Here is a 13,220-nt window from a genome sequence, read left to right as displayed (position 1 = left end):
CGCCCCCACGGAAAGGACAAAGCCACTTAAGCAGCTTTCGCGGCCACACTGGCTACGGGTCCTGTTTTCCTGCCCTGGATCCCGGCTGGCCCCGTGTAGACGCTGCTCCTGTAGACGTCGCGGCTCCACTGGGCTCGAATGCCTCCCATGAAGGGGATGCACAAAAGGCTGGCGTGGTCCTGGTGGGCACGTGGCCCCTCCCCGGTCCCAGGGCGGCCACACTGTGCTGGGGGCCTGGTGAGGGGGTGACGCGGCTCAGGGCTCCTGCTGAGCGCTGAGAAGGGGCGAGCGCCCAGGTGCCCCCAGGCCTCACCTCTGCAGGAGCCCCCACTGAGGTGCGCCCCTGGCTCGCTGCGGGGGGCATAATCCCCCCTGGACGCGAGCCTGGGCCTCTGCTGTGGGGCCTCCCTGACCCCCTCCCCGCTCTGCTCCAGCCTTGCCGGCCTCCTGGCTCCGTACTGCCCCAGGACCTTTGCACCAGCCGTGACCTCAGCCCCCTTTTCTCTTTGTCCGGTTCGCCAGCTGCCTGGACTCGGCTCTGCGGCCACCCAGGCGCACGCGGGCCCCTGCCCCACCACGCCATCCCCACCTGCCCTTCTCTTGAGACTGGGTGGGGATATAGTAGGCACATGATAAATACTGGCCAATGGGAGACCGAGAGCTGAAGCTGACCCCGGAACTCGGCACTGGGGACTGGGGACCCCCACCTCCACCCAGCGGCTGCAGGGGACCGGGCCCTGGAGCCACTGCCATGAGACGCAGGCCGCTTCCCGGAGGGGGACGAGACCTGGCACCCGGCCCCAGGCTCTGAGTCCCTGGGTGGACGGCCCGGGCCTCTCCCGGCCCCCAGCCTAGCGCCACGGCCCCAAGCCTGACCCAGAATCTCTCCCTCCCCCACGTTGTGGTCCCAGCCCCGGGGGGCCATGCCCTGGCCCCCTAGAAGCTTCTAGAAGGGCGCCCAAGCTTAGCGGAGATGCACCAGCCCTGCTCCACGCGGCCACCCCCGGCCCTGCCTGGAGCCCCCGGGGGCCGCCTGCCCATAGACCAACCCCCCCCCCCCGGGGCCTCAGGGGCCCAGCCGAGCCGGCCACATGGCCCCGGGGCCACAACGCTGGCCCACGTCGGCCCGGCGCCCACTCACCATCCACCACATCTTGGCCGTCATGTGGTAGCACAGCTGCCACTTCACCGCGGCCTCGCCAGCTTTGCTGGGCACCGGGGCGCCCAGCACCTTCATGCTGGTGCAGGGCGCGCGGCCAACCCTACCCCTGCCAGGCCGCGGGCTCAGTGCGCACGGCCTGCATGGCCTGGGACTCACGGAGCTGGAGGAGAGGGAGAGATGGAGGGGGCGGCTGCAATAGGTCTCCGGCTGGTCGGTGAGTGGCCACCCATGGCACCGGGCTGCAGGGGCGGCCGCGGCTCTGACTGGGAGCAGGCCCCCTCCCCAGCCCCCCGGGAGGGAGCAGCTGTCCCCAGCCCCGCCTCCCGCTTGCCAGCTCCTGTGCCCTGCCAGGCTCACAGGGCCCGCGGAGCCGCCGGACCCCTCCCACCACCTTCCACAGCCCCTTCCTGGAGGCCGAGGGCCTGGGCTGGGGGAGGGGGCACCCTCCGCACAGGGAAGAGGGGCCAGGACCCTGGGGCTGCGGGCGCTGAGGCGGCCATGCACGCATGGGGCGGCCTTCAGGGCAGGACCTCGGGGGACCCCGGGGGCTCTGGAGCGGCCTTGGCTGCCTCTGCGTTGGGCAGCGGGGCGGCCACGGGGCTGGGGGGACGGTTGGCAGCTGGAGGGCGCCCCCTCCTCCAGGGCCCACCCCGCGTCGCGACTCCCCCAGGAGGGCGCCTCCTCCCTCGGGCCCCGGGGACTCCCACGCGAGCTCCAGAGCCGGCCGGGGGGCCCAGGAGGCAGTGCCCTGTCCGCACCCGGCCCCCGCACCTGGACCGCACCAGGCCCTGGCGAGGAAAAGCCGGGCGAGGCGCTCGTGCCCAGGACAGCGCGGATGCGGCGCGTGCGGGACTTGTTGCGGAGGCCCCGCCCCGTGGCGTCATTTGCCTCTGAGCCTCCTGGTCGCTGCCAACGAGGACTCCAGGGCTGTGCTGGACCCAGGGCTGTGCGGGTCCCGGGGAGGCAGGGCCCAGGCGGGAAGCGGACGCGGTGGGTGGGAGAGGAGGGGAGAAGGGCGGAGGCCGCGGCCCTCTCCTCTCACCCGAAGCCCCCCCTCCCCTGGCGCATTTCCACCCGCGGAGGCCGAGGCCCAGCGGCCGGGCAGTGCAGGGTGAGGACCCAGGCCTGGGGCGTCGCTCACGCCGCTCCGCGCGTTCCCAGGCGTCAGGGCTCCAGCATGCTCCCCGAGAAGACCGCGAGCAGTGCTTGGTAGGGAGGCGGGCGGGCGGACCACACTCCACTGCCTGAAGCTCTCCAGGGGCGAGGGGCGGAATCCACGAACCTGGGCGGTTCTAACGGCGCCCAGACCGAACACGGGCCCAGAGCAGAGCGCAGGGCGGGCGGAGGTCCGATTAAAGAGACGCCGGGTGCATCCCACATCAGCGCGAGTTCGAGTCCTGGCCGCTCCTCTTCAGGTCCAGCTCCCTGCTGTGGCCTGGGAAAGCAGTGGAAGATGGCCCAGGTGCTTGGGCCGGTGCACCCGCGTAGGAGACCTGGAAGAAGCTCCTGGACCCTGGCTCCTGATCAGCGCAGCTGCGGACAGCTGGGGAGTGAACCAGCGGTTGGAAGACCTTTCTCTCTGTCTCTGTCTCTCTCTCAACTCCCACTTCCAAATCAATCTCTTTCAAAAAGATCACGGCCAACAATTTCCAGCCACAGACCCCAGAAGCCGTGGACACGTGGACAGCAGGGGCTGGAGAGAAAGTTCTGGGAGGCGGGGGGGGGGCGCGGCGGGCACTTAGGGGGGCAGGGTGCTCCACCGGGACCCCAGCCCCCTCCCAACCAGGGCCCCACCCGGACCGGGAGCCCGCAGGGAGGTTGGGGGTGACCACGGCTGGACAGGATGGGGCGGGGGCAGGTGTGCAGTGGGGGCAGAGAAGGGGCAGGTGCGCAGCTGGGGCCAGGGGCTCCTCCCCACCCCGCGGCCGGCCGAGGGCCTCTCGGGGGAGGGCAGCACAGGTGGCGATGTGTGGGGATGGCTCCCTTGGAACTCAGGCGTCGTGGGGCTGGAGCCGGTGTGGCCAGGGCCCGACCACCGGCCTCTCTCTCCCAGGCTCAGGATGCGCTGGACAGTGGACCCCGGTGACCACAGGCCCGCAGCTGGCTCTGCTCAGCCTCAGCCAGGGAACGGACGTCCGGGCCCTTTAAGGAAATGGTGGTGGGGCCGCGGGGATGGCCCAAGCCCCCTCCTCAGGGTGTGAGCCTCTAACCCAGCCCCTGAGCCCACACAGCCAGGGCGCACGGATCCCCCAGGCAGGCCGGCAGGGATGTTTCCAGAATGTTCCACGCAGAAGGATGCACGTCCCTGTCAAGTCAGCATAGCCGTGGGCGGAGCAGCCCCCAGCGGGGCCCACCCTCTCCCTCCTCCAGCCTCAGCTTCCCGGTCTCTACCATGGCCCTAATGGAACCTCCGCCCAGTGGGCTGGGCCGTGCTCATGCACTCGTTCTCCCACTCAGACTCGCGCGGCCATGGCGGCCCCGTTCCTGCACTGAGCTCCGCGTCCCAACAGGACCAGCGTGGACCCTGCGTCCTTGCTTGAGGACGCGGACATTGGTCGAATTCCATGCAGCCCTGTTTACATGGCAGTGAACCCTGCCGGGAGGGCCTCCTCCGGGCCAGCCACCACGCACGGAAGCCGGCAGGGCTCCCTCGCCTTCGCGTCCCCTGCGGGGAGACGTTTTCGGTTAAAGTTAAGTTTGTCCACGCTCTCCAGCAGACAGGGCCCGACTCCGAGGCTCTCGCGCCCTCTGCCAGCCACCGCGGGTAGCACAGGCGGAGCAGGGCAGGTGCGCGCCCAGGGGAGGGGAGAAGTGGCCCGCTTGGGACCGAGTGCAGCCACAGAAAGACGGAACCTGGCGGTGGACTGGACCTGGAGCTGATCCGGAACCAGAGGCGCCCTGGACAGCAGCCCCGATGCTGTGACGGGCAGAGATCAGCGCTTGTCCCTGGGGGCGGCCTGAAGGCCTGGGCTCCTTCCTGAACCGGTTCCCAGGCTCCCTGGAGCAGTCCGCGACCCCCGGAACTGAACACTTTGGCGGGCAGTGTGGGCCCACCGCGCCTGCCAGGATTTCACACAGGTCAGGGAGGGTACTGCGCCTTGAAGGATAACTTCAGACATCACTCCTGACGTCACAATCGCCTAGCTCTGAAGAGGAAGGTAAGTTCTGGCAGTGGGTCAGCTGGCGGCCTCATGAATATGTAGATCATCCCCACCTCCTCCGCGCTCTGATAGGCTCGGGAAACAGAGGGGGCGGAGAGGAAGCTGGGCGGGGCGGGGCGAGGCGCGGGCTCAGCTCCTGGTACCAGCTTCCAGCCTATGCAGAGCCTGGGGAGCACAAGTAAGTGGATTCCTGCTACTCAAGTGGGAGATCTAGAGTGATTTCCCGGCTCCCAGCTTCAGCTGTTGCGGGCATTTGGGGAGTAGACCGACAGATGGGAGGTTTCTCTCTCTCCCTCTCCTCCTCTCTCCCTCTCCTGCTCTCTCTAATAAAATAAAAATCTAAAGAGAAATAAAACCTGAAAAATTCCCAAATTTGGTCAAAGCTTCAAGAGGCTGGATACAGTTTCAAGCAGGATAAACCAAAGACAACCATGTCAAGAAACAGCATAATGAATCTGAAAACTGAAGCCAAAGAAAAAATTTTGAAAACAACCAGAGTAAAGATCACATATTTATAAAGGAACACCCAAGCGAATACTGTGGATTTCTCTTCTAAAACCATGGAGGGTTAGAAGAAGTTGCAAAACATGTTCTAGTGTGGAACGGAAATAACTATCAACAGTGAACTGAAAATATCTTTCAGGAATCTTGAGAAAATAAAGAAAACAGGGGCCCGGCGCCGCGGCTCACTTGGCTAATCATCCACCTGCGGCAGAGGCACCCTGGGTTCTAGTCCTGGTCTGGGTGTCAGATTCTGTCCCAGTCGCTCCTCTTCCTGTCCAGCTCTCTGCTGTGGCCCGGGCAGGCAGTGGAGGATGGTCCAGTTCCTTGGGCCCTGCAGCCACATGGGAGACCAGGAGGGAGCACCTGGCTCCTGGCTTTGGATTGGCTGCAACGCGCCGGCCATAGTGGCCACTTGGGGTGTGAACCAATGGAAAAAGGAAGACCTTTCTCTCTCTCTCTCTCTCTCTCTCTCTGCCTGCTAAAAAAAAAGAAAAAGAAAAAAATAAAATAAATAAATAAAAAGAAAACGAACCCTTAACAGAAGGAAATGTTTAGAATGATAAAAGAAGAAGGCTTGGAACTTCAGAAAACAACACCAAAATGGGCAAAAACAGGAGTAAATATAATTGTCTATCACTCTCATTTTACAACATTTTCTCTGATGTGGTTCTCTGTGTACATACAAGAAATACTAAGGATAATTGAATTTTAAAATTGGAGAGGTTAAGAACTTCATTTCTTACACTTGAAGTGGCAAAACAGTGGTGCAAGGAGACTGTGATAAATTATATATATATAAATATATATAATAAATATAAATACAATATAATATAATAATAAATATAAATATAATAAATATATATAAATTATATATATAAATATTATATATATAGCATAACATCTAAAGCAATCACTAAGGAAACTATACAAAGCAGTATGTTAAAAAATACTGTAGGGGGCAGGTGTTGTGGCACAGTAGGCTAAGCCACAGCTTAGATCACCCGCATGCCTTGAACTGTTGAAATGCCAGTTGACTACTCTGCTTCTCATCCAGCTTCCTGCTAATATGCCTAGGAAGGTGGTGGGTAATGGCTGTTGTACATGGATTGACCTAAGCCCCAATATATCAACAATTTTATTAAATGCAGATGATATAAGTTGCCATCTGAATCACAGATTGGCAAGTTGGATTAAAAATGATCCAACATTATGTTGTCTCTGAGAAACTCGCTTCAACGTGATACAGGTAGATTGAAAATAAAAGGTTAAGGAAAGATAGGCCATGCAACTATTCATCAAAAAAGCAGGAGTGGCTGTGTTTATAGCAGATAAAAAATGCTTCAGAGCCAAGAAAATTGTCAGATTCAGAGGGAGATACTACATAATGACAAAAGGATCAAGTTATCAGAAAGACATAATGATGCTGAAAATAAATATGTCAAACACAGAACCTCAAAAAAAATGAAACAAAAAACTGATAGAGTTGCAAGGGGACAAAGTGAACTTCAGAATTATAGTTGAGGCTTTCAAAAACCCACTGTTAGTGACTGACAGGACTATTGGTCCCCAAATCAGCAAGGATACAGGGTGAACTGTGAACAGGATTTAACTGAAATATATAAAGAACACTCAACCTGACAGTAGCAGAATGTAGTTTGATTTTAAAGCATCCATGGAACATTCCCCATAATCTGGATTATAAAACAAACCTCAAAAATGTAAAAGAATTGAGTGATGGAGTATATTTTATGAGCATAATATGATCAAATGGGGGATCAGTGACCAACAGACTACAGAAGTATCTGGATATTTGGAAACCTGACAGTAAACTTCAGAATAATCCAGAGAGAAGATCCCAGAGGAAATATGAAAACAGAACCAAATGAGAATGAACACACAACACACTCAATTATGTGGGATGCAGTTAAAGAAATATGAAGAAGATGCCAGTTCCCAAATTAACCTATAGATTCAATGCCATGCCATTCAAAATTCCTGCAGGTTTTTTTTTTTTTTGAGGGGGGTAGAAATGAAAAAGTGTTTCCAAGAGTTTTATGGGTAAGCAAAAGATCTGGAATAACCAGCATGATTTTTAAAAGAGCCAAATAGAGTCCAGACCTGGAGCCACATGTGAATGGTCAATTGGTTTTGACAAAGGTGCCAAGATGGGAAAAGGCCAAGTTCCCACAAATGGTGCTGCATCACCTGATGTCCACAGAGCAAACACAGCCATCAGCCCTTATCTCACGGCCTCACATACGCTAACTCACCATGGATCCTGGCCCTTAGGTAAAACCCCAAACTTGAACATTTCTAAAAGGGAACATACTCATCGGATGTAATCTTTGTATACTTGGGACAGGCAAAGGTTTCTTGGATAAAACATAAAAGACAAGAACCAGCTGTTTCACCCCGAGAAAGGGCACCCTCCACTCAGAGAGCACTGTTCTCCTGGGCCCTCACCCCTGATCACTTCCTCTTGTGCTGTCACCACACGAGCAGTGATACTAAGATCAAACACCAGGGTGTGGCCCAGGGGAACCGGCTGTTGGATGTCAGCCAGCACCTGCCATGCAGAGTAGGGCCAAGCCGAGCTGAGATCCACAGCACAGAGGCCTGGTCATGGCTTTCATTTCTCCTTGTTCTTATTCTTTTCCTGTCTCTCTAGGTTTAGTTTGTTAAGGTAGGTCTTCACGGGAGTAAACATTAGAGGGAAACTACTTTTTTAAAAATTTATTTATTTATTTAAAGTCAGAGTTACAGAGAGAGGGGGAGAGACAGAGGTGGAGAGATCTTCCATCTGCTGGTTCACTCCCCAGATGGCTATAAAGGCCAGTGCCGGGCCAGGCCAAAGCCAGGAAAGGCAGGAGCCTAGAATTTCACCCAGGTATCCCATGTGGGTAGCAGGGATCCAGGTACAACAGCCATTACTCACCATCTTCCTAGGTGTATTAGCAGGAAGCTGGATCAGAAGCAGAGTAGTCAATGGCATTTCAACAATTAAAGGGATGTGGGTGATCTAAGCTGTGGCTTAGCCCACTGTGCCACAACACCTGCCCCCTTCATTACTTTTTAACATACTGCTTTGGGGGCCGGCGCTGCGGCGTAGCAGGTAAAGTCGCCACCTGCAGTGCCGGCATCCCATATGGGCGCTGGTTCGAGTCCCAGATGCTCCACTTCTGATTTAGCTCTCTACTATGGCCTGGGAAAGCAGTGGAGGATGACCCATGTCCTTGGGTTCTGCACCCAAGTGAGAGACCCAGAAGAAGCTCCTGGCTCCTGGCTTCAGATCAGCACAGCTCTGGATGCTGCAGCCATTTGGGGAGTGAACCAGCAGATGCAAGACCTCGCTCACTCTCTCTCTCTCTGCCTCTGCCTGTCTGTAACTCTGCCTTTCAAATAATAAAATAAATAAATCTTTAAAAAAACATACTGCTTTGTATAGTTTCTTTAGTGATTGCTTTAGATGTTATGAGATATATATATATATATATATATATATATATAAAATCACAGTCTCCTTGCACCACTGTTTTGCCACTTCAAGTGCAAGAAATGAAGTTCTTAACCTCTCCAATTTTAAAATTCAATTATCCTATTTCTTGTACGTACACAGAGAACCACATCAGAGAATGTGTTGTAAAATGAAAGTGATAGACAATTATATTTACTCCTGTTTCTACCCATTTTGGTATTGTTTTCTGAAGTTCCAAGCCTTCTTCTTTTATCATTCTAAGCATTTCCTTCTGCTCATTAAAGGTTGGTTTTCTTTTTATTTATTTATTTTCTTTTCTTTCTTTCTTTTTTTTTTTTTTTTTTTTTTTTTTGGACAGGCAGAGTTAGACAGTGAGAGAGAGAGAGAGAGAGAGAGAGAGAGAGAAAGGTCTTCCTTTTTCCGTTGGTTCACACCCCAAGTGGCCTTACCCGCTGGCACGTTGCAGCCAATCCAAAGCCAGTGCCAAGTGCTTCCTCCTGGTCTCCCATGCGGCTGCAGGGCCCAAGGAACTGGGCCATCCTCCACTGCCTGTGCAGGCCACAGCAGAGACCTGGATAGGAAGAGGAGCCACCTGGACAGAATCCGACACTGCAACCGGGACTAGAACCCGGGGTTGCCAGCACCGCAGGTGGAGGATTAGCCTAGTGTGCCCCAGTGCAGGCCCCCTGTTTTCTTTATCTTTATTTTCCCATGATTCCTGAAGGATATTTTCAGTTCACTGTTGATGGTTCTTTCCTTTCCACACTAGAACATGTTTTGCAACTTCTTCTGACCCTCCATGGTTTTAGAAGAGAAATCCACAGTATTCACTTGGGTGTTCCTTTATAAATATGCGATCTTTACTCTGGTTGCTTTCAAAATTTTTTCTTTGGCTTCAGTTTTCAGATTCATTATGCTGTTTCTTGACATGGATGTTTTTGGTTTATCCTGTTTGAAACTGTATCCAGCCTCTTGAAGCTTTGACCAAATTTGGGAATTTTTCAGGTTTTATTTCTCTTTAGATTTTTATTTTATTAGAGAGAGGAGGAGAGAGAGAGAGAGGAGAGGGAGAGAGAGAAACCTCCCATCTGTCGGTTTACTCCCCAAATGCCTGCAACAGCTGAAGCTGGGAGCCGGAAAATCACTCTAGATCTCCCACTTGAGTGGCAGGAATCCACTTACTTGAGCTACCCAGGCTCTGCATAGGCTGGAAGCTGGTATCAGGAGCTGAGGCCCCCGCACCTCGCCCCGCCCCATCCCTCCACCCAGCCCCGCTTCCTCTCCGCCCCCTCTGTTTCCCGAGCCTATCAGAGCGCGGAGGAGGTGGGGATGATCTACATATTCATCAGGCTGCCAGCTGACCCACAGCCAGAACTTGCCTTCCTCTTCAGAGCCTAGGCGATTGTGAAGTCAGGAATGACGTCTGAAGTTATCCTTAAAGGCGCAGTACCCTCCCTGACCCGTAGATGGCTTTGCCGCCCTGTGTGAAATCCTGGCAGGCGCGGTGGGCCCACAAGGCCCCCCAAAGTGTTCAGTTCCGGGGGTCGCGGACTGCTCCAGGGAGCCTGGGAACCGGTTCAGGAAGGAGCCCAGGCCTTCAGGCCGCCCCCAGGGACAAGCGCTGATCTCTGCCCGTCACAGCATCGGGGCTGCTGTCCAGGGCGCCTCTGGTTCCGGATCAGCTCCTGGTCCAGTAAACCACCAGGTTCCGTCGCTCTGTGGCCTCACTCGGTCCCGAGCGCGCCACTTCTCCCCTCCCCTGGGCGCGCACCTGCCCGGCCCCGCCTGTGCTACCCGCGGTGGCCAGCAGAGGGCGCGCGAGCCTCGGAGTCGGGCCCTGTCTGCTGGAGAGCGTGGACAAAACCTAAGTTTAACCAAAAACGTCTCCCCGCAGGGGACGCGAAGGCGAGGGAGCCGTGCCGGCTTCCATGCGTGGTGGCCGGGCCCGGAGGGGGCCCTCTAGGCAGGGTTCATGGCCATGTGAACAGGGCTGCATGGAATTCGACCAATGTCCGCGTCCTCAAGCAAGGACTCAGGGTCCACGCTGGTCCTGCTGGGACGCGGAGCTCAGTGCAGGAACGGGGCCGCCACGGCCCCGGGAGTCTGAGTGGGAGAACAAGTACATGATCACTGCCCAGCCCGTCTGGCCGTTGTACAGACAAGCTGAGGCTGGAGGAGGGGGAGGGTGAGCCTGGCTGGGGCGGCTCCAGGCAAGGCCATGCTGACTTGACAGGGACGTGCGTCCTGCTGTGGCTGCGTGGAACATTCTGGAAGCATCCCCACCAGCTGAGCCTGGGGGATCTGCATGCCCTGGCTGTGTGGGCTCCAGGGCTGAGTTAGTGGCTCACACCCTGAGGAGGGGGCTTGGGCCATCCCCGCGGCCCCACCACCATTTCCTTAAAGGGCCCGGGCATCCATTCCCTGGCTGAGGCTGAGCAGAGCCGGCTGCGGGCCTGTGGTCACCGGGGGCCGCCATCCAGCGCATCCTGAGCCTGGGAGAGAGAGGCCGGCGGTCGGGCCCTGGCCACACCGGCTCCAGCCCCACGATGCCTGAGTTGCAAGGAAGCCAACCCCGCACATCGCCACCTGCGCTGCCCTCCCCCAAAGGGCCCTGGGCAGGCCGCGGGGTGGGGAGGAGCCCCTGGTCCCCGCTGCACACCTGCTCCTTCTCTGCCCCCACTGCACACCTGCCCCGCCCCGACCTGTCCAGCCGTGGTCACCCCCGACCTCCCTGCGGGCTCCCGGTCCGGGTGGGGCCCTGGTTGGGAGGGGGCTGGGGTCCCGGCGGAGCCCCCTCCCCCACCAAGTGCCCACCGCAGCCCCCCACCCCGCCTCCCAGAAGTTTCTCTCCTGCCTCCGCCGTCCACGTGTCCACGGCTTCTGGGGTCTGTGGCTGAGAATTTTTGGCCGTGATCTGACTTTTTTAAAAAGAGATTGATTTGGAAGTGGGAGTTGAGAGAGAGACAGAGACAGAGAAAGGTCTTCCATCTGCTGGTTCACTCCCCAGCTGTCCACAGCTTCGCCGATCAGGAGCCAGGGTCCAGGAGCTTCTTCCGGGTCTCCCACGCGGGTGCAGGGGCCCAAGTACCTGCCCATCTTCCACTGCTTTCCCAGACCACAGCAGGGAGCTGGACCTGAAGAGGAGCGGCCAGGACTCGAACTCGCGCTGATGTGGGATGCACTCGGCGCTGTCCTCTCTTTAATCAAACCTCTGCCCACCCTGTGATCTGCTCTGGGCCTGCGTTCAGTCCGGGCGCCATTAGAACCCCGGGCCCTGAGCACGGCCCTGGGGACTCTGCCCCGGTTCCTGGATTCCACCCCTCAAGGGCTTCAGGCAGCAGTGTGGTCCGCCCGCCCACCTCCCTACCAAGCACTGCTCATGGTCTCCCCGAGCAGCGTGCGGGAGCCCGGATGCGGGGGAACGCGCGGCGCGGGCGACGCCCCGGGTCTGGGTCCTCACCCTGCCTGGCCCGGCCGCTGGGCCTCGGCCTCCGCGGGTGGAAATGCGCCAGGGGAGGGGGGGCTTCGGGTGAGAGGGGGCGGCCGCGGCCTCCACCCTTCTCCCCTCCTCCCCTCCTCTCCCACCCACCGCGTCCGCTTCCCGCCTCTGCCCTGCCTCCTGGGACCCGCACAGTCCCGGGACCCGCACAGCCCCGGGACCCGTACAGCCCTGGGTCCCGCACAGCCCAGGAGTCGTCCTCTGCAGCGGCCAGGAGGCTCAGAGGCAAATGACGGCGCTAGGCGGGGCCTCCGCAAGGAGTCCCACAGGCGCCGCGTCTGCGCTGTCCCGGGCACCAGCGGCTCCCCATGCTTTTCCTCGCCAGGGCCGGTTGCGGGCCGGCTCTGGAGCTCGCGTGGGAGTCCCCGGGCCCGAGGGAGGAGGCGCCCTCCTGGGGGAGTCGCGACGCGGGGTGGGCACTGGAAGAGGGGGCGCCCTCCAGCTGCCAGCCGCACCCCTCCCAGCCCCGTGGCCGTCCCGCTGCCCAACGCAGAGGCAGCCAAGGCCACTCCAGAGCCCCCGGGGTCCCCTGAGGTCCTGCCCTGCAGGCCGAGCACACCCTTGGCGCCCCATGCATGCATGGCCGCCTCAGCACCCGCAGCCCGGGGTCCTGCCCCTCCTCCCTGCCCGGAGGGCGCCCCTTCCCGGCCCCAGCCCTTGGCCTCAGGAAGGGGCCATGGGAGGTGGTGGGAGGGGTCCGGCGGCTCCACGGGCCCTGGGAGCCCAGCCAGACACAGGAGCTGTTGAGCGGGCGGCGGGGCTGGGAGCAGCCGCTCCTCCAGGGGGCGGGAGCGGGGGCCTGCCCTCAATGAGAGTCGCGGCCGCCCCTGCAGCCCGGTGCCATGGGTGGCCACTCATCGACCCTAGGGAGCTCCCGTCGCAGCCGCCCCCTCCATCTCTCTCTCCCTCTCCCCCTCCAGCTCCGTGGGTCCCAGACCACGCGGACGGCGCTTGCAGAACCCGCGGCTGGGCGGGGGTAAGGTTGGCCGGGCGCCCTGCACCAGCATGGAGGTGCTGGGTGCCCTGGTGTCCAGCAAAGCTGGAGAGGCCGCGGTGAAGTGAGAGCTGTGCTACCACGTGACGGCCAAGATGTGGTGGATGGTGAGTGGGCGCCGGGCCGACGTGGGCCAGCGTTGTGGCCCCGGGGCCGTGTGGCTGGCTCGGCTGGGCCCCTGAGGCCCGGGAGGGGTCTGTGGGCAGGCGGCCCCCGGGGGCTCCAGGCACGGCCGGGGGTGGGCACGTGGAGCAGGGCTGGGGCAGCTCCGCTAAGCTTGGGTGCCCTTCCAGAAGCTTCTAGGGGGCCAGGTCATAGCCCTCGGGGCTGGGACTGCGACTTGGGGGAGGGAGAGATTCCGGGTCGGGCTGGGGGCCCTGGGGCTAGGCTGGGGGCCGGGAGAGGCCACCCAGGGACTCAGAGCC

The sequence above is a fragment of the Oryctolagus cuniculus genome, chromosome 7, assembly GCF_051225735.1.
Source record: "Oryctolagus cuniculus isolate XC-2025 breed Fujian yellow rabbit chromosome 7, ASM5122573v1, whole genome shotgun sequence".
NCBI classification, from domain to species: Eukaryota; Metazoa; Chordata; class Mammalia; order Lagomorpha; family Leporidae; genus Oryctolagus; species Oryctolagus cuniculus.
The sequence above is the reverse complement of the archived record's forward strand: the minus strand, read 5'-3'. Positions refer to the sequence as shown.